The sequence below is a fragment of the Accipiter gentilis genome, chromosome 5 (assembly GCF_929443795.1).
Source record: "Accipiter gentilis chromosome 5, bAccGen1.1, whole genome shotgun sequence".
Lineage (NCBI taxonomy): Eukaryota > Metazoa > Chordata > Aves > Accipitriformes > Accipitridae > Astur > Astur gentilis.
The window spans coordinates 28667333-28686601 of NC_064884.1; the positions used below are offsets into that span (position 1 = coordinate 28667333).

The 19269-nt window shown below is 44.2% G+C and overlaps 1 protein-coding gene across 9 annotated transcripts in view; it reads right to left on the bottom strand.

Annotated features, from left to right (window-relative positions):
• Positions 1-19269, bottom strand: part of HIVEP2 (HIVEP zinc finger 2) — a 142346-nt gene that overhangs the window by 43584 nt on the left and 79493 nt on the right. For all 9 annotated transcript variants that reach the window (XM_049800927.1, XM_049800930.1, XM_049800925.1 and 6 more), the window contains one exon: positions 9570-9667. The gene's annotated coding sequence lies outside the window, so the exon portion shown is untranslated. The remainder of the gene's footprint in view (positions 1-9569; positions 9668-19269) is intronic.

Consider the following 19269-nt stretch of genomic DNA (forward strand, 5'->3'; position numbering starts at 1 on the left):
GCATCCTCAAAAGTACATCAACTCTTAACAGCAAGAGAGCTGTTTACAGTGAATTTCTATTTGAGTGGGAGTATTTTCTCCAAGAATCTTGTAACAAGGACATGAAGTGTATGACTCTTCCCTACATTTGGTAAAATGGTTACCAAGATGGTATTTATTTCATACTTCCACATCAGCATTCCTTGCCCTTTAAGCTGCCTTTTGAAAAATTGAGAATTAATTTTTACACTTCCCCAAAGTATTTCTGTGCTGGATAATTTTAGGATACGCTAAACAGAACAATTTCTGCCTATCTTAAATTTAGAACTGAGGCCATTCGTAGCTTTTGCAATGCAACTGTGAAATACAACTGTTTGTCACCAATGTGAGTTTTGCTAATTTTTTTCTTGCCAAGTGGTCTGAATAATTGCTATGATCCCTCCCTCACTTAGTTCTTAAATTCTAACAGGTGAAAGAAATCTCCAGTTTCAATTATAACTGAAGAACACCACCTCTTTTAGTACAGGGGATTAAAATTGAGGTGGTCATTATTTTTTTCCCCCAAAGGACAGTACACAGGTGGAAACGGTGGTGTCACATTGTGTCATCTTTGAAACTGTGTTCAGCTTTCCAGTTACAAGCCTATCTGGCATTCCCTTGAATGCCACTGAGTTATATTAGTGTCTCCTAAAGGCAATTTCTGACATATTTAAAAAAAGAACAAATGATCAGTCCTTATGTGCCATCTCTTGATTCAGATCTGTCACCTTCATCCTCAGCACCGCCGGGGCAGGTGAGCAGTGGCGAAGGAGAAGGGTTCAGGGCCCGGGAGCTCCCAGCGCCCTCCGGTGAGAAGGGGGATGCTGGTGGGGCTAACGGCTAAGGCAGCGCTCAAAAAGCCCTCCTGATTTCATAGCCAAACGAGCTCTTCATAAGCTGTTGCTCCCATCTTCCCAGAAGCGAGAAGGTTCAGATCCAGCAGTCAGCGTTCAGAAATCTGATTCAGGCTGCACAGCAAAAACTATGATGGCCAAAACAAACCAGTGACAGATTAAGAGGGAGAGGGAAATAGAGAGATCCCTATGAGAGAGGCAGAATGAGGGACAGAGGAGGACTTTTGCACTTATCTGTTTCATTACATGGACTGACGCCATGCTCTGCTGTAGGTAAGGGTAGCCTGGGATTTTCACTTGGAGTCATTCATTCAGAAGATATAACATGATTGAGAATCAACTGCCCTTTGTCCCGTGGAAGAGATAGTTAAAATGGAGCTGATGGCTTAAAGTTACTTAGCTCCTGTTTGGCCTGTGAGCAAGTAAAAGGTTAGAATGTAATATTTAACCACAACTCCCGTGCCTTTCTGAGAAGCATAGAGGAGGTTGTCCAAAGGAAAGCCAGACATCTGCCATGCGGCTTCCTTTGTGCATGAGGTGAAGAAATCTGCACCAGCCTTCAGCCTCACGTAGATAGCAAGCTTCCTCCGGTGCAGTGGCTGTCACGCAGCATGCCTTCTGGTACAGCCCATTTCCTTCTGGGGGATGTTCCCCCGGGGACAGCAGGGACTAGTGCTCTGTGCACGCCACCAGCCACGATCATCCAACCTGCCAGCTGGTTGCCATGCAATATAGTTAAAGGTTTAGAGCTTTAAGTAGAACTGGCTGCATGTCTAAATGAGAACAGGATGAAGAACCGATAAGGGATAGCAAGACAAAGAAAAGATTCGTGAAAGTCTGGAGACGCAGTACCATAAGGAGAACACAGCATCTACTACAATCTTGGTGAACTATTCAAACTGTTACTTTAAAAAGTACAAGTGATATGTGCATTCATTCTTTTTTAACGTTCATCCATAAGAGGTCACTGTGTGATACAATGAACACCTTGGCGTCAGCAGCATTCCTCTCCCTTCCCATATGCTCAGCACCAGGTGTCCAGTCACCTACAGTAATGTCCCAGCCACTGCCCAGTTGCCTTTCGTAGGGACAGTTAGGGCAGGCAATAAAGCAAGACGTGTGTGTGAGTCCTTCACTTTGATCGTGTGACCTTAGCCAATTTTACAATCACTTAAATGTACTTACTTTTTATTCCCCATTAATCTCAAATGGAATCCAAGAGTTTTACAACCCCCATAGACATTTTAAATAACCAGTAAAAAATACACAAAAATTTGGGAAACTGAGTTTGAACAGCAAAGATATAAGCTCACAAATGGCCAAGACTCGTCTAGTTTTCCAGGGTTTGCGGCCTCTATTTTAGAATCTGTTTCACTATGACATTGTTTTTTCAGTAGTTAGTAGACCTTTTCACAAGGGTGACTACAATACAGTGTAGGACATGGACAACTGTCAAGGTGACCTGCCCACGGGAACTTCTTAAGCATAAAGTTTTTGTACTGCCATTTGTCATGAGATGAGAGGGAAATAACAGTCAGATGCAACTTAATGGCAACTGAAACCATTTTAGCTCAGTTCAGCTAATCGAAGATCTTCTTCACGGAGTGAGCTGACTTAAAGGGAAGTATTTCATTCAGAGATTTCCATGGGAAAACAAAAACAAAAAAATAAAAATAGCAATATGGAGATTTTCCAGTGGAAAACTTGTTCTTGTGGAAATTCCGCTTTCAATTGACAAATTGTTTTTATGGGAAATTCCTAAGCAGCTGTAGGCACAGCCCTCATGCTGAGAAGTTTAAAAGCAGCTCATGTCTGACCCAGTGCCCTCAGATTTCCCACATCAGATAAACTGCGAGAGCAGAGCCCTCATCTTTTCCTTACTCCCATGCATACCCTGCAGCACGCAAGCGGTCCCACTGTGGGCACAACAGTATATTGACTGCAGCGGCAGTACGTATGTGGTTACAGATGGGGTGCTTGAAGGATTAATCTTTTAATGTCCCAAATCAAGATTAATTACAGGCTCTTATATATAAACTGTCCCTAGTGCTCTGATACTGGTAAAGCTGTCATTGACTTCAGCAACAGGTTTACCTGCACTAAGGACTGCAGGCTTGGGAGAGCCTTCAATGAAGCTCCTCATAGTAGACTGCACCAGGGAGAAAGAACTTGGGGCTAACATTTATGTGATTATGTGAATGGTCACAAATCACGGATCTAACTCCATTGCTATTAATTGTTTTACACTGGCTTAAACCTGCCAATAAGAACTACACGCTCCACAGCTAACATTACAGAGACTAAGACAAACATTTTTAGTGAGCTTGCTAAGGGTCTTCTAAATTTGTAGGAGGCGCACTGTCTCCTTTACAGAGTGATATTAGAAAAGTGTAAACCATTCATTATAACGCATCTTCTATCAACCACTTTAGCATGGATCATCATACTGTGTAAACAGGCTAGGAATCATATTTATGGCAGGGCTCAAAGTATCTCAGAAATTTAGAGGCAGAAAAAAGCTATTAGAGTAGGCAGGCTTTTGCAACACCTCACCGTTCAGAAAGGTACTGAGCACCTAAATCGTTCACCTAAACATTTGCAGGGATTTACAGTATTTCTGTACCAGCCCTGTATTTTCACACTAATGCATTTTTAACACAAAATAAGATGTAGATCCCTGTGAGTAAAAAAGTTTATTCTGCTGACTGCAGGGCACTCATCTTCACGACTTACTCTGAAGAGTAGATGTTGCCTCTTTCCTGACTACCTTCTGTCCCATATAGCCTATCCAACAGTAGAGCGGATCCAGCATCCCCCAAACCGAGCCGAGCTGGTGGAGCTCAAGCACAGCGGAGCTGTGGCAGGAGCGGGAGCCCCAAGGTGCCATTGAGGAGGCTGTCTGCAGCTGGCCGCCCGCCAGGCGCTGCAGGCTATGAGGTGAAGGAGTGGACAAAGGCCACTGCTCAGCTGCTACAGTGACCTTCAGCTATGCTGATCTGCGATGGGAATGCACCCCGTGGCCACGCTCGTGTTTCTAAACCACATGCCTTCTTGGCCATCTGCAACACTACGTACACACGTATGATACTGAGTTCGCACACAGGCACAGCCCATGTCCGTACTGCACACGAGGCGATGAGTTTCCCTCCACCCCTCACCACAAAGTGGCTAGCCAGTTACATCAGGGCTACTGCTGCTCTGCACCCGAGGAGCACGGGGGTGGACGTGCTCACCGAGGAGTGATGCATGGCTGTGAAAATCATACACGCCGAGATCAAACTGCAAGCAATATGAATTTCAGAGATCAGTTAAAAAAATCCTGTATTGCTCCACCTAAAGGAGTTATTCTTTTGGGGCATCACAGTAATAAAACACAATCGCAATGAAAACCTTATTGCTACAAGCTTTGTTATTGAAGTGACAAAAGGGCATTTATTTTCAGAGTTGGACACTCGAAGGAATACTCCACATGCTAGAGAGTGTAAGCTGTCTTTTCCAGCATGTAACAGAGAGAGTTCTACTACACTGAAACACATGTGATAAGAGAAGAGGGCCCAGGCTCTTCTCCATATTCTCTGCATACCTGTTACTATCACACAGCTGCTCTCAAGTCTACAGTTTCCTGTGCAGTACAAACTGCATACCACTTCCCCTACGGAAAAAAAAAACCAACCTTGCTTGTTCTTAATTGACGATGGAAATACTGTCATATTTTCCACTAGCCAAGCCTGAAACCATTACTGAACGAACCTTCATTAATTTTTCCACAACATTTTGCAGAAATGTCAGGAAACAGCTGCACCAGAAATGCTTAACTGTCCTTATCACTAGGGCTTCATTGGCGAACCTCAAATTACACAGGTTTTCTTCTTTCAAAACTCTACACTCAATGATGTTTTTTGTTATTCTTTAGTTGACTGTCTCAGTGCACTACTTTCTCTTCAAAGGTATCTGATTACACAGGTTCAGTGGCACAGAGACATTTTATGACCAGTGGAAGAACTTGTACAGTTTGGAGCTGCATACTTCTAGGAAAAGATTGCTTCCTGCAGATTGCTCAGCTGTGTCTTTCTTGGATCAAATTCAATGAAATTCACAACTTGCAGTCAAATTGTATTTGCCAGTCAGACTGAATTCATTACACTGACATAAACTCTTGCTGCATTTTCTTACTGCTTTCCTGTCCTACCCTTTTCCTTTCCCCTCTTCTCTCCCCACACTCTCTCTCTCACCTCTTCTTTGAGCTAAACCATGTGTCAAAACTTATCATACAATGCGCTGTACATTTTCTGGAAAAAAACAAGTGGAACAGTATACAACATCATTCCAAACATGCGAACACTGAGATGATAGAAGGCTGGGTACAAAATAAAGAGTGCAGCCATCTGGAGATAACTCTAGATCTGAGATTCCCAGCTGGCTAAAACTTTGCAGTCTCAGAACTTTTTAGCCGAAGCATCAGTGAGCAAGAGACTCCACTCACACGGATTTTGCACAGGGCACTGGATATTATGTAATTTTTCAAAAATGTAAATTCTTCAAATTTCTGAAAAGAACACAGCAACAAAAAGCAAAGTTTACAGGATTACTTTTAAAGACTGACATAATACTACAGTGTCTTGTTTACACTTTGAAATATTTAATTTAGTATTACTACAGCATGGCATGTTACAATAATCCTGCATATATGTCACTGGCAGATTTTAAATTGCAATTCTTCACTCTGTCTTTATTGAAGCTGTAAGCCTTGAATCTGTAACCTTAGGCTATTTTTAGACGGAGGGAAATATAGATGCGAATAGGTATATACACGTATTGGAAGTTACATGAAATTAATCCCATCAGGTGTGGTTGAGTGTTGATACTGTTATCACATCCTACCCCTAATAAGAGGTAGGTTACTTGCAGAAATGATATGGCCACATAAATAGAGGTTTATCTAGGTATTACAGAGAAAGAATCCTTCCTGCTGCCTGTAATTCAAAACTATTTGCATTTCTTGCTTTTTAAATGGGTCCCTTCCACAGCAGCATGCATTGCAGCACACGATCCACACGCAGCTCTGCTCAGAAAGAGCCAGCCACTGATGACCTCACCTTGTGCTAGGTCAACTCCCGAGCGTCTTCATTGCCTTCAGCAGGTGTGGGTACGGCGGGCAGATCCTGGCCCAGAATGCCTAACATAGGCCAGCACTGCTTCTGAATTGGTGCAGTGCTGGCTACAAAAAAAAAGATCCGTTTTTAAATTACTCTACCAAGATATTTGCTTGGATAGCAGAAATTGCAGTACACTATCTCCTACTTAAAATACGCATGAATATATATGGGTTCTAGTTACAAGATATGAAGTACTGCCAGAAGTATCCAGGTTTTTTAAGGATTCAATTTTATAATATGCCATGCCGAATTTCTCCTTCACGATACCCTTATCTGTCTCTGTTCCAGTTTGAAAGCAGCAGCTTGTGGTGCCAGAGCATTTCAAGGACCACGTCCTTCGTCCTTCCAATATACGGCACGATAATGACCTGCCGGCTATCATACAGCTGCCCGCGGCTGCCCGGGAGACGCACGAAGCACATCTTGTGTGCGTGCGTGCGTGTGTGTGGGGGAATGAATCTAAGTTGTTAGATTGCACTAAACAAGGCCTGATTTTTTATTTCGGGGGGGAAGCTCTGAAAGATCACTGCCGCACCGCAAGTGCACCTCCCCGCCCGCAGGAGGGTGTCGCAGCCTCCCGAGGGCACAAGGGCCGGCTGGCGGGCGGCACCGGCGGCAGACGCAGGCTTTTTCCTTCCACCTCTCGTCCGGCACCGGCCCGCGGCGAGGAACGCCCCCGCCGCGCTGCGGAGCGGGAAGCGCCGGGGCCGGGGCCGGGGCCGGGGCCGGGCGGCAGGCGCGGCGCCGCCGCCCCGCAGCCCCTGTCCCGCCCCCGGCAGGCCCGCCGGCGCCCGGGGACTGCGGCTGCGAGGTCCGCGGGCGGGAGGTCGGCCAGGGCGGCCGTGTGGTGCCCGGGGAGCGGGAGGCTGGCAGCGGCAGCGCGCGTTTCTGCCCGCTCCGGGTGTTTTCGAGTCTCTTTCTTGCCACCCCGGGCCGTCAGAGAACTAGCAGATGAATGTGTTGTCCCGCCACCCTGCTCGGCCACCTCCTGGGCGTGGAAGAAGAAACATGTTTTTCCTCTCTCTGGCTAACACGGGGGCGAGAACGGAGCGCTCTTGCTTCCCCCCGAGTTGGTACATCTCGAGCTCAAACCGCCACGAAGACACAGCCTCCCCCTGTTCACACCGTCAGCAGCGAGCAGCAGGATCTAGGGGCAATGTCATAACAAAAAGAGAGACCTTGAACTTGCTTCACCCTTTGCATAGTCATTTATATTTGGGCAAAGTGGATAACAGCTCCTTTAGCACTAGGGTAGAGGCATTTTACGCTCGCTCGGCATTCACTTTACCCAGGTATAAATAGCAAAAGGTTTCAGGCGGTAGAGAATCGGGACCAGTATCTTCAAAGGATTCTCAGCCAGAATAAAGCAGCTAGTCCTCCACACCACAGCTTGTGCAATCTCGCTCTGCTGCAAGAATCATTCCCTGCAGGGCGCCTGGGACTGCTGGTTTGGCAGCATTGCATGCTCCCGTCTTCAAAGAAAATGTGCCTTCCTATCATCCCATATCTAGCAATGGAATCAGACTGCAAGCTTTCACCTGTAAAGTACACAGTAATAGGGTTCAGTTTCTTAATGGGAGCAGAGCCTTTTATTAGCTCACGCAGTGTATTTACTCCCCTACCAGTAGTAAGTGCTTGCCTTAGTATCCCTAGCACACGAGGTAGCGGTACATATTATCATAGTTACAATAACATTGGTCTGAACTACATTAATTGAGAGCGTCTATTCTAAAATTCAATTGTTCCAAACAAAAAAGTAAAGCGTGCCATTAGTCGGCTGACCCACTATCAGGGAGAGTTCTCACCACACAAGAGAGCCACAGCAGTAACGACCCAATGCACAGAAGTACCATTAAGTTACACACTAATGAAACCTGAAAAATTTATGCTAAAACCCTGTTTCAGAGGATGGCCACCATGCTCTTGTATACCAAAGTTCCCAGTTTTCCACTTAAATCCTGCCTGGTGAGTCAGGATGTGGCTAGGTTTCTGTACTGCAGGAGTATTCCATTACTCCTGCTTATAAATTTCACACGCTGTTAATGCTTCTCAAACTGGCAGCAGAGCTCAGGGGTGCATGAGGACAGTTTGTTTTCCTGCTGAACTTTCAACCTAAATTCCACAGGACCGCTGGGGGGGATAATGCCTTCTTTTTTTGCCGACATGTTCGTTGGTAAGACCCCTGCTGACAGCCATCAGTTTGCACCCCTCTCACCCACCCAGCTCCAATCCCAGGCTGCACGGAAAGATCTTGGTTAGCTCTCAGAGACTGCAGAAGGGAAAGAGTGCAATGCAGATACACGACTCCCATAGCAGGGACTTGGAGAGGGATCCATAAGAAGAGATATCCTATATAGCACCACCCTGGACTGCAGAATGTTTGGGATCAGTTCCAGGTTTGAGCAAAGATTCAAGGGATAGCCCATCTCAATTTAATCCCCTCCGTTCTTTGCTTCAATTCATATATAGAATGAAACATAGGTCCAATACTATTTACATAGTTCTGAAAAAACGGGGGAGGTTATCTCAAAATGTGTTCTGCATTTTCTTTGAACACCTTCTCCTGTGGTCATGATACCACGTGAGACTCTCCAGTGTCTTCCTTATATGCCTAGCTCCTATGGTTGCAGAAAAGTATTGGATAATGAGAAGGATCGAACTTTTTCTTAACTTTTCAATATTTCAAGCCAGTCTCATTAAATTCTGAGGGCTAACAATTCTCTGACCATCAAGAATGTGCCCGTGCAGAGAAGATTAGAGAAGAGGAACTTCTCAGTGCCTTGGGTCTCCTACAGCAACAAAAGGGACAGGCACACTTTTTGAGACAAAGTCAACATGAAACCTGTCCAACCTGTGACTACCAACCCAAACAAACATGGAGCTGCAGTGAGTAGCTGAAAACACATTTTCTTGACAAGACAAAATGGCTTCCGAACTATCTGATGCCATAGGGAAATTGCTGTTGGGGATCCACTAACTTGAAGCTAGCTTGAGTGTCATTATACTACAGTGTCAGCACTTTCATAACTGCAGTCTCTATGTGCCCTAGTGTTCAAGACCCAGAGGAAAAAATAAACCTTGAACAGTATTGTCAATGGTGCACTTGAAATGGCAAGATGGTCAAGCAGAAATCACCAACTCATACTTTAGGACAATTTAAAAATGAAAAAAAACCCTGTTTCGGATATCAAAAGCCCACCGACCATTTCTTCTTGTATTTTTACAAACACATTTTTCTGTTTATTTGGTTCAACAAGTGTGCTCCCTGGACACTTGATGCAAGAACTGCATAGAGAAGGGAAAGTGGCAAACCAAGTATGCGGACAAAGCAAAGACAACACTTCCAAATGAACAAAACCATAACCTGTCCCAAAAGAGAAATGCCTCTGATTTCAGCAAGAGATGACTTCAGTTGTAACAAAAGGACATATAATCAGTATTTAAATGTGACTTCCACGTGAAGCCTTCTGAGAAGGAAAAACTATTCACTGAGGCCCACTCCCTCAGTTCACTCAAACCCGTCCTTTCTTTGCTCTCCTACCTGGCTGCTGCTGTCAACGGTGCAAGTGAGTAATGGTTCCAGTCAAGGCAATTTGGTTCACTGCTCCAGCAAATATGGCTGTTGACTCTCTCTTCCACCTATTTGGAAAACAAATATGAAAGATTTTTAAGGATTGTGGTCGATTCAGCCTGCTGTTTCATTTTATAACCTAATTGACATTACAGCACTGGCTACAATCAATACTTGTAAGAACTTCAGAGATCCAGTCACAGTCCTTGCTACTCAGGTCTTTTTTCCATCAGAGCAATGTAGCACCAGCAATCAGTAGCTGTCCTGTGGTTTCCAGCTTGCTGCGGGCTAGAATACATGTCAACTAATATATTCCGAAGTGAAAACAACAGACATACAAAACCAAAAGGTGCATTCAATGATGTATTTTCAAACAACAAGCAGTGTAAACACACAAAGAACGGAAGTGCCTTTGTAGTCTATTTACCTTTAGGGCTTGCAGTTCCAGGTTTTCCTGCCTAATTTCTGCCTAATTTTGAAAAGATCATGCCCAAATGAGAATTTAAGAGCACATTTTTTTAATTAAATGCAAATATTTTCCTGTTATTAAATCAGAGCAGTGCAATTGTCTTTCGTTGTGCTTCTTTTCCCGTCTAGCACTGTGCTTTAAAAGTGAGATCACCTCTAAAAATTCCCTTTCGGTATGATGCTAGTCTGTTTTAGAAAATAAGTTGTTAGTGTACACTGTGAAAATCACTCATAAACCTTCCATCTCTCTTTACATGTGGTGGTACTCTGGGAAAGACCACAAAAAGCCACTTCCTGTATACAAAAGACCTGCTGTAGGACCTACATAATGCAGGAGTGTACGTACATCTGTGCCTCCGAGGCACAGAGCACTGGGAGATATGTTCGTTAACGTGTTACATGCATTAGCCTGCTACGGGCTACCCTATTTACACCTGCAGGGAGGGGGTGATTGAACACACGGAGGCTACTGAGGGAGCTGACTGAAATGCCCACCTCATTAACAGTGAGACAACAAACCTGCAGTGATCTTCTAGTGACCACATAGTCCCATGGGCCTGGCTATTCTGATTTTCTTGAAGACCAGTGTGAGCACACAGAAAACCGCAGCACACATTTTGCCCAGAGCACTTTCTTGCAGGCTTCCCTGTGTCCTTGAACGCCCACAGGTGAGATGCCACCCCAGGGGGACGTGACAGGGATGGGCGACAGGTGTGGGCATCCCAGGGTGGATGTGTTCCTGGACAGGGCAGCACCCCAGGGGTGCACAGGCTCCCAGCGCGAAGTGTAGCTCGCCTCGCCCCTTCTCCTGCTCTTTGCCCTGGCCGTGATGCTGAGCCCTGGCTGGCCGCTCTCTTGGGGCAGTCGGGTCGCTGCAGCGGGAGAAGGTACCTGCTCCTCAAGGGCTTCCAAATGTCATGGCAGAGGAGCACGCCAGGGGACTTGGGACAGCAAAACCTCAAACGTAGCACCCTGGACTTGCAGATCTGTGCCCGTGGCCTGACCATCCTGGCACTGAAGCCTACAGCAAATCTCCCTCTGCCTCCAGCGAGTGTGGCGGCTGCCCACGCTGCCCCCCCCCACAGGGCAAAGCCTGTCCACCGTGGGGGTGGGTGACGCGTGGCACTTCCACCGCTAGCAGAGTGCAGATGTGAGGTGGTGGAAACGGGGTGCCAGAAGCTGAAGGTTAAAGCAGGCCTGGAACCAGTTAGCAGTAAAAAGCATATGCTTACGCTTTTTATTTTTCCTGTAATGTTTGCTATCAGCAACAAAAACAAATAGCAAATGATAATGTGTTACTGACCGGCAATGTGAACAGTGGTCTATACAGGCATCTGAGTATGTAAAATAACATATGGTCTGCCTCCAGACCCTGACGCTTTATCACATCAATGTACAGCTTTCTAGGAAATGATCTCGACGTGGAGCCAGGAACCACTTTTGAACCTTTGAACAGACAGGGCCCAATACAGTTTTAATCTGTGGGTAAAACCTTGGCACGGCGGGACTCAAGGGCAAAACTCTGTTTTTAACAGGGCCAGTATTTCACTCGCTACTTTTATAAGTGGCCTGAGAAAAGTTCCAGTCAAAAAACAAAGCAAAGCAATAAAGAGGTCATGAGTCCTTATTCTCCCGTCCTTCAGAGGGACCTAGGGGTGCTCTGGATTGTGGCGTCCTCTCCCTGGTGTGGCATGGATACCTTCCAGCACCCAGGGAGGTCACCCTGTGCTTTCACAGCCTTAACTGGCTTTAGTGATGCTGGCTACACTTGCACACAGTCATTTTTAATTAACATGCATTGTGAATCAGTTTAATCCGCAACCCAAAGACAAAGGTCCATTTACACTAAATCCTCTCTATAGAACCCTGGCAGGAGCAGAGGGCACTTTTATGAAGAGAATGAAGCTGTAAGTGAAAGATGTCATTTATGAAACAAAATCACACTGCTGCTGCTCCAGCTTCATAAAGAGTATTTAAACTGAAATCCATGAGGAACACTATATTCTATTTTCCCTAATTTCTTTTTTAGCTCTTAACTGATGGGAGCCAGCGTCTTCCCTCTCACTGTGGAAACCTCACTGCCTTCAACAGTGTTCCTCAAAGGATACCTTAGAATCTGATTCAAGTGTGAAAGACTCCCCTGATTTCCGTGAAGGCTGAATCAGTTTCTGAGTCTTTAAGAAGCTTAATCACTACTTACAATTAGGCAAAATATTATCCAGAGCAAGATCTGGTTCAGGACAGTATGATTTTGTTTAGGCAGTACTACCACATCTCCTTACTAACCTGCCAACCTGCAGAGTCTCTAACAACCCCAGATGATGCATGTGTCATCAAACAGGATTTTACTGCTCAACTAAAGCTCCCAGAGGCATTGTTGTGATACTAAACCCAGGAACTTTTAATTTGGTTTTATCAGCGCATTAGTAAAAATCTGTGCAATCCTTGGTTCTTTGGCAGCAAATATAAACGAGTCTGCCTTCAACGACTGCCCACCAAAGACAGACAGCAATGCAACCACCACTGCTGAGTATTTGCTAGTATTTGGTCATATCTGGTCATGACTGTCCTAACGTGCTGCAGCTGTTTGCCAGCCGTGGAGACTAAGATAAAACAAGCACATCAGAAGGGAAATGAGAGTATGAGAAGCATGGCATGTCTTACTGCTGGGAAGAGCTTTCTTCAATTTGAACTTTGTATCTCGGACACTCAGGGATTATTAGCCTTTTACACAGGACCTGGAAACACACAGGCAGAAGTGCTCTGATAATGACTCTTACACCATCTGCTTTTGAAAGACTGCTAGCTTCTCCCTTGGCAACTCCCATAACCATTCTGTAATCATAAAACTACGCCTTCAGTGGTGAAACAAAAATGTAGCAGCAGGCACTGGCATCATCTGATCATGAAGGTAATTAATTTCATGGATCAACAGGAAGAAGGACTTTGTTTTATATTACTACTTATATATCTGTTACACCAACACTGTAAGGTCAGTTGGGGGTAGGGGGGTCACAGGGAGATCCCCGTGTGCTTTACAAAGTAAAAAATACCAGAAATCTCATGGTATATTTTAATCACAAAGTAAAGTTTAAGGAAAGCAACTGGATAATATTTATTTTACTGCAAATTATTCAAAGGTTCTAAACCAGCACAATAAACGGGGGAAATTGCCTCAAGAGTACAAAGGGCAAATCAAGCCATGCCCGTGTTACTCCTTAACTGGTTTGCAGCAGATAGCGTTCCAGCACAGAGTGTACCTTACCATGGTTTGGGAATTTACCTAAAGCCTCAGTGTGACCAGGTCTATAAGAAAGCCAGGTGCTATTTAAACTGCAGCCAAGTTCCAGGATTGTATAGGATAATTCGTACCAAAGAAGAGCCAGGTAACACAGGTAGAAAAGTGTGCACGTTTCTGTAGCGTGCCATCCAAGGGCTTGAATTCATGGCTGGTAACTCAAAGCAGTAAGACTATATGCAAATCTCCCACTTCTTCTCCAGGCGTTCAAATCCCCCTTTATAGATGTTTTCTTACTAAATACAATGAATTGACCATGCAAGCTTCTGTACTGTAGTATGTAGAGACTGTGAACCCAGTCTGTGTGTATTTTCTAATGCTCTTTCTGCCCCCTTTCTCCTTTTCAAACACAGAAAGTCTGGAGAACTCTGAGAATTACAGTCTGTAATGGGAGACGTAAGAAAGTCTAAAATTTGCTTGATTGCAGCTATGATGCATTAAGCTCCAGGCATCAATCTCAATCTCAGTACTTTTTCTCTGAATAGGCAATATTTTACAGTTATTGCTCTCTAAACAAAGCACAATTTATTATACACACAATTTGATAGCTACAGCAGCTAAGACTAGAAGCAAAAACGTCTTCCTACTTTAGGAAGGTAAAAGCAATGTCATACTTTAAATTGACTTCATATGATCAATGGCAGAACACAGTCATCTGAGAAATGACATTCATGTCCTGATCAAATGCAATCATACCGTATGCAATTGAATTTGGAAAAAGCGGAAGAAAATTATTCCCATTACTTTACTGGTATTCTTAATGTGTTCACACAAATCATCCGTGAATAGATGAATTAAAATACTTACAGTGTCTCTACCTTTGCCCTCTTAATTCCAGGTCATTCTGGCAGCTCTCAATACTGCAGAAATATGTTTTTCTACAAGTAGTTTGATGAAATTAATGGCTCAAATCTTGAACTACCACCAAAGTTAAAGGGATATAATTTATTTTTTGAATCAAATGTCTCTATGCTGTAAACATTTTTGTCTTCATTACTAAAACAGAAAGACATTTGAAGCCTAATTTATTTTCCGGTATTTATGCTTTTTTTGTTTCCCACATTTTTCTCAATAGGAGTGTAATAGCCCATTTAAATTTTGTTTATTGAGGGCTTTTCTTCATTTTGGTATGCTGCATGCTAGCACCATGTTGCAGATCTGGATGCAAAGAGCACCAAGAAATCTTTGTAAAATTTTAATTTGTTGAAATTTATACATGCATGAATTTATAAGCATACATACATTTGTGCATCTACATAAATATATGTATGTATATATGCATATGTGCATATGTATACATATTATATAAATAAAAATAGGCATATTTACTAACACATGTGTGTTTGTTAGCACAGGTGGTTTTATTGTCTCTCAGGCTCTGCAGAAAGTTAGCAATCAGAACAAAATTTACCTAAACGATGTAGCATGCCAAATGACTTTTGGAACATTACTTATGAACTTTGTTTGTTTACTTTAAACATAGGTGGTTCACTTTATTAAAATCAAGCACATAATTTCTTCTTTGGAGCCTCCCTACATTATCTCCTCTATCACCGGAGCCCACTCTGCGCAGGATCTTATTTTGCTGCTACCACTGGAGCTATGATTTTGGGTTACTTTTTTTTCACTTCAGCCAGGAGCTAAATTAGCAAGAGCACATCCCCCTAAGTATAGGTCCATAACCTCACTGCAAATAACAGTTTAGACGCTGCCAGCTGAGATCAGTGCCCTCACTAACCAGGCTTGATGCTTTTAGACAATGGTCAGGCTGACAATTGACACAGTGTCCATATACACACATTGCTCAACCCAGTTGCCTAGCTAGCCTGCTATTGCCAAGAGAAGAGGGCTGTTCGTGCACGCAGCTAGCAGCAAGATGCAGGTACATCTGGCGATCCTCCGAGAGTGGGCAGAGAAGGCAAAAACATCAGGTCTCAGCCGAGCCCAAGGTAGGATTTCAGGTAAAACTCATGCTCTATGTGATCCAAACAGGCTTCAGCAAAATCACCATGAGGAACCTCCTACTCTGAGCCCCTCGGCTTTCCTTCCCTCCTTGAATGACCACCCTGCCATGACACCCGTGCATTGGGAAAAACCAATACAGCCAGGAGCACAATGAAGAAACTGAGGCAGAGCCACTCGTAGCCACCAAGCAGGCAGGCTGCAATGCAGCAGGTGTCCTACAAGCCTGCGGCAATCACTTGAGCTGTCAAAATTATTTCCATCTCCATGGAAAGACCTTCGCGAGTTCAAGCCCATGGCAGAGAAATGGCAGCAGCACTGGACAATCTCAGTGGCCGGTGAAAGCTAACTTGCCCCTGAGAAGGTGGCAACTAGTCAGATGTGCAGGACACAGGGAGGGAAGTGTGATGCCTGGGAACAACAGAAATTTGTCCGCGGGGAAAATAATCTAAGGACTTGGGGTCTGTTTACAGTGTTTTGGTTGTTGTTACCTGCAAAATCTAAGCCAATGTTCTCTATAAAATAAAACGAAGACCTTAGTGAGACTGGTGTTAAGTCAAAGCACAGACTTCATTCAAGGCACTCTGGATTTACACCAGATAAGCCGAGATCAGTCTCTGACACTGTTCCTGGTTGCAAAGACAGCTTGTACAGCACAGGATACACTCCTGTCGTTTCACGTTAGCGGCCACAATGAAGCACCATCACTGGAAGCTGATCATTTTTCTGAAAAATCTGAATGGGCCACCAAAACACCTCTGACCACACACTTTGTTAGCACTTCTGCTGGATGCTGTGTGACTTCTTTACAAGGAGACAAATGCTCTACCTCACTATCCCTTGCTATTGCCACATCTAGAAAGGGACTGTTTAAAGTGTCCTCCTTCCCAGTACCTCCACCCCAGTCCTCCAGGTCTAATGACAGAGAAGAGAAAGGCAGCAGTGGAGCCTCTGGTCCTCCTCAGTGAGGCAAGATCCCTCTGCACCGATGTGTCTCTGCTCTTGGTTTGTGCTCAGTAAGTCAGTAATTTGTCATGAGCGTGGGCCCTATCCATACATGGCAGGCTGGAGGAGGAATGACCTCAAACTCCACTTCTAATCCAGGGGGTGTTGCCAAAGCACAGTGCTTGAGTTTGATGCATGAAGCGCAGGGATATTTTCAGCTCCTGAATCACACTTTTGGCTCCATGGCTAACTTGAACGTCTCCTTAGTTTTGTTTGCAATTTTTCACCTTCTGCAACCACCATTGACTCTCAGAAAATGAGCTGGTATGTTAAAGAAAAAAGCCCCAAATGGTGATAAATAAGAAGATTTAAAAATCACTTGTATTTTAATAACTTCTATTTTATTCTCTTGCATGTATGGAAGACTGGAGTTAAACAACTTACTAATAGATCAGTGGTGCATCACAAATGCCTGGTTTCTTTATTTCATGTTCTAAATATATGCTATTAAATGCTGCCAGTGAATGTTTTCTAATGATTTTGGTGTCTAACACAAGAATGAAACAGTCTGAAAAATAAGGCAGTACAACAGCAAGCAGTTAGCCTGGATACAACTACAGGAGAGCTTTTAGCTATATATTCCTATAGCTGAAGCAAAAATATTTTGCTATTCTTGTCCCATGAAACCATATTGACTTGACCACAATTCACAACCATAATTTGAAACTGGCAGTAGTGAGAAAGCAAAACCTCATTTTACAGTACAAAGGGAGTAAGTTTTAATTGGCATATCCTGCCAATTACAACTGGATCACCTCTCTGTCACTGCGGCCTGAGTCTGTTCTCACTGAATGCAATGGGAAAGCTCCAGCAGACAAATTACGCAGCCTCAGTCACAGCTAAGCAAGTCATTTAAGCATATGCTTAATACCATCTCTAATCAGTAAAGCCAATTCAGCAAAGCATGTGCTCAAGTCAAAAGTGAATAGGTAGCGTGGATCTTTCTGAATACGGGTTTTTCACAGACTGAGGATGTTGCACAAAACTTCCCTTGATTTCCTTTAGAGCTCATCGTGGTGGAAAAAGGCAGAATTCAGCTGTTAATCAAACTGCCACTTATGCATGAAAAGTACTAGTATTTTTTACTCATTCAGAGACTGGTAAAGCAAAAACAAATTTAAAAAAAGCCATGGGACGTATCCTTGGAGTGGACACAGACATACGTACATACTACCTGTGGATGGCAGGGGACCACAGAGGTGGAAGGAGGTAACACAGAAAAGATGAGGTAAGAAGCTACCATAGGAAATCCCATCCATCCAGAACAGCTGATGAGCCTCTCTGAGCCTTCTGACAGAATGAATTGGGAGTTTTCCTTATCCACTGGAAGAAGAGTGGAAAATCATGGGCGTTTCAAATCCTCCGTTTCCATTTCCCTCCGGGGGAATGAGTAAAGCGTAGGGATAATGAAAACACCACTCTGATAAGGAATGTGGCTCTTTCCTTGATGCACTGAAGTAACTGGGCAGCCTCTAAAGTCATCTGATACCTGTTCTTTTCCTTTAAATTTCCTTTAGTCTTAGGAAGCAACGTTAATCTAACAAAGCCAACTTCCAGGCAAGCATGGATCCCCAGGAGCATTCCTCGACTGCAGACAAATGGGAAAGGAAGAGCCTGTTGCAAACAGCAGGGCTGTAACCGGTCACGGGGAATTTACGCTCAGCAGCAGGCTGCACCGCTCGCCTGCCTCTGCCCTTCTCCCCAGATGAAGGGGCCTTATCTACCTTTGCATTTCGCCTCAGAGATCAGGAATCAATTACAAATGCCGCAGGGCTGTCCGAAATTATGCTCAGCTGCCCGAGGCTGCTTCCTCCCAAGCAGGTCCCCCCAGGGACGTGGGGAGGGGAGCGCTGAGGGCCAGGCTCTACCTGTTCTCCAGCAACTCCAGGCTGCCGGAGTCGGCCAGCGTGGGGTCAACCCTCTGATTTGTCCTCTGAGATTATAATCTGTCCCTGCCCCAAAGGCACTGTGAGCTGGAGAATATAAATGTTTGCGGAAATTAAACAACTCCAGCAAAATACACATTATGCAAACATCTCCTCTCATCTCCCAGATGACACAACATGGAGCATCAAGCACAAACAAAAACCGACCAAACAAAGCGCAGAGGCATTGTGGAAAAAAAAAAAATCATTTAGCGAAGAGCTTCTCTGCTCTCCTTACAGCCATTAGGACAGCGATAATGCTGAAATGGCTGGCCAGCCCTGAAAATTGGATAAACTGAGACACAGAAGAGACAATTGAAAGCAAGGAGACAGACAGCAAAAATAAGTGAGACAACAGATGGAAAGCATAAATGCAATGTCTAAACTGCAGCTGTAATTCTGCTAGTAACAAGCACGTTTAAGCATAATTCAGCTTGCTTTCCTATTTTGGAGAGGGCAAGAGTTTTCTTTTAAAAAACCCCAATTTGTTAGCAAAACTGCCACGGGTTCTCCCCAGATAGTTTGTGGGACAGGAAAATTATTTCTCTCCATACTTAGAGTGAAAACAACACTTCTAAGAAAGGTCAAAATTCTGACACTCTCTGATGTCTTAGTTGTCGTAGTACTGTTGGGGGTGAAGGGGGGGGGAGGCACATCATTAAAATCTATATCCACAAGTGCAAGAGCTGTGTTTTAGTTGCTGCTGGCCAGGGGTCAGTCACAGGAATTGTGAAGAGCTCTCCTGTGGCAGCACAGCTTCCTTTGCCTTTCTTCTTTACTAGCATGACTGTTACAGTTAGGCAGGAAAAGGGTAGTTATTGTTCTAGCAACACTTTTATAGACTGCTTTGGCAGTTTTTCTAGCAGGGTTTTAGTATAGTTTTGATAACACACTAGTATGGGAAAGAAGGATTTCCACATTGGCCAAAGAAACAGTTGTGGCAAGACTACCTATTTTTAACACAGTTTATTCCTAGCACTATTTCAGACACAGCATTTTCTCTCCCATCTGT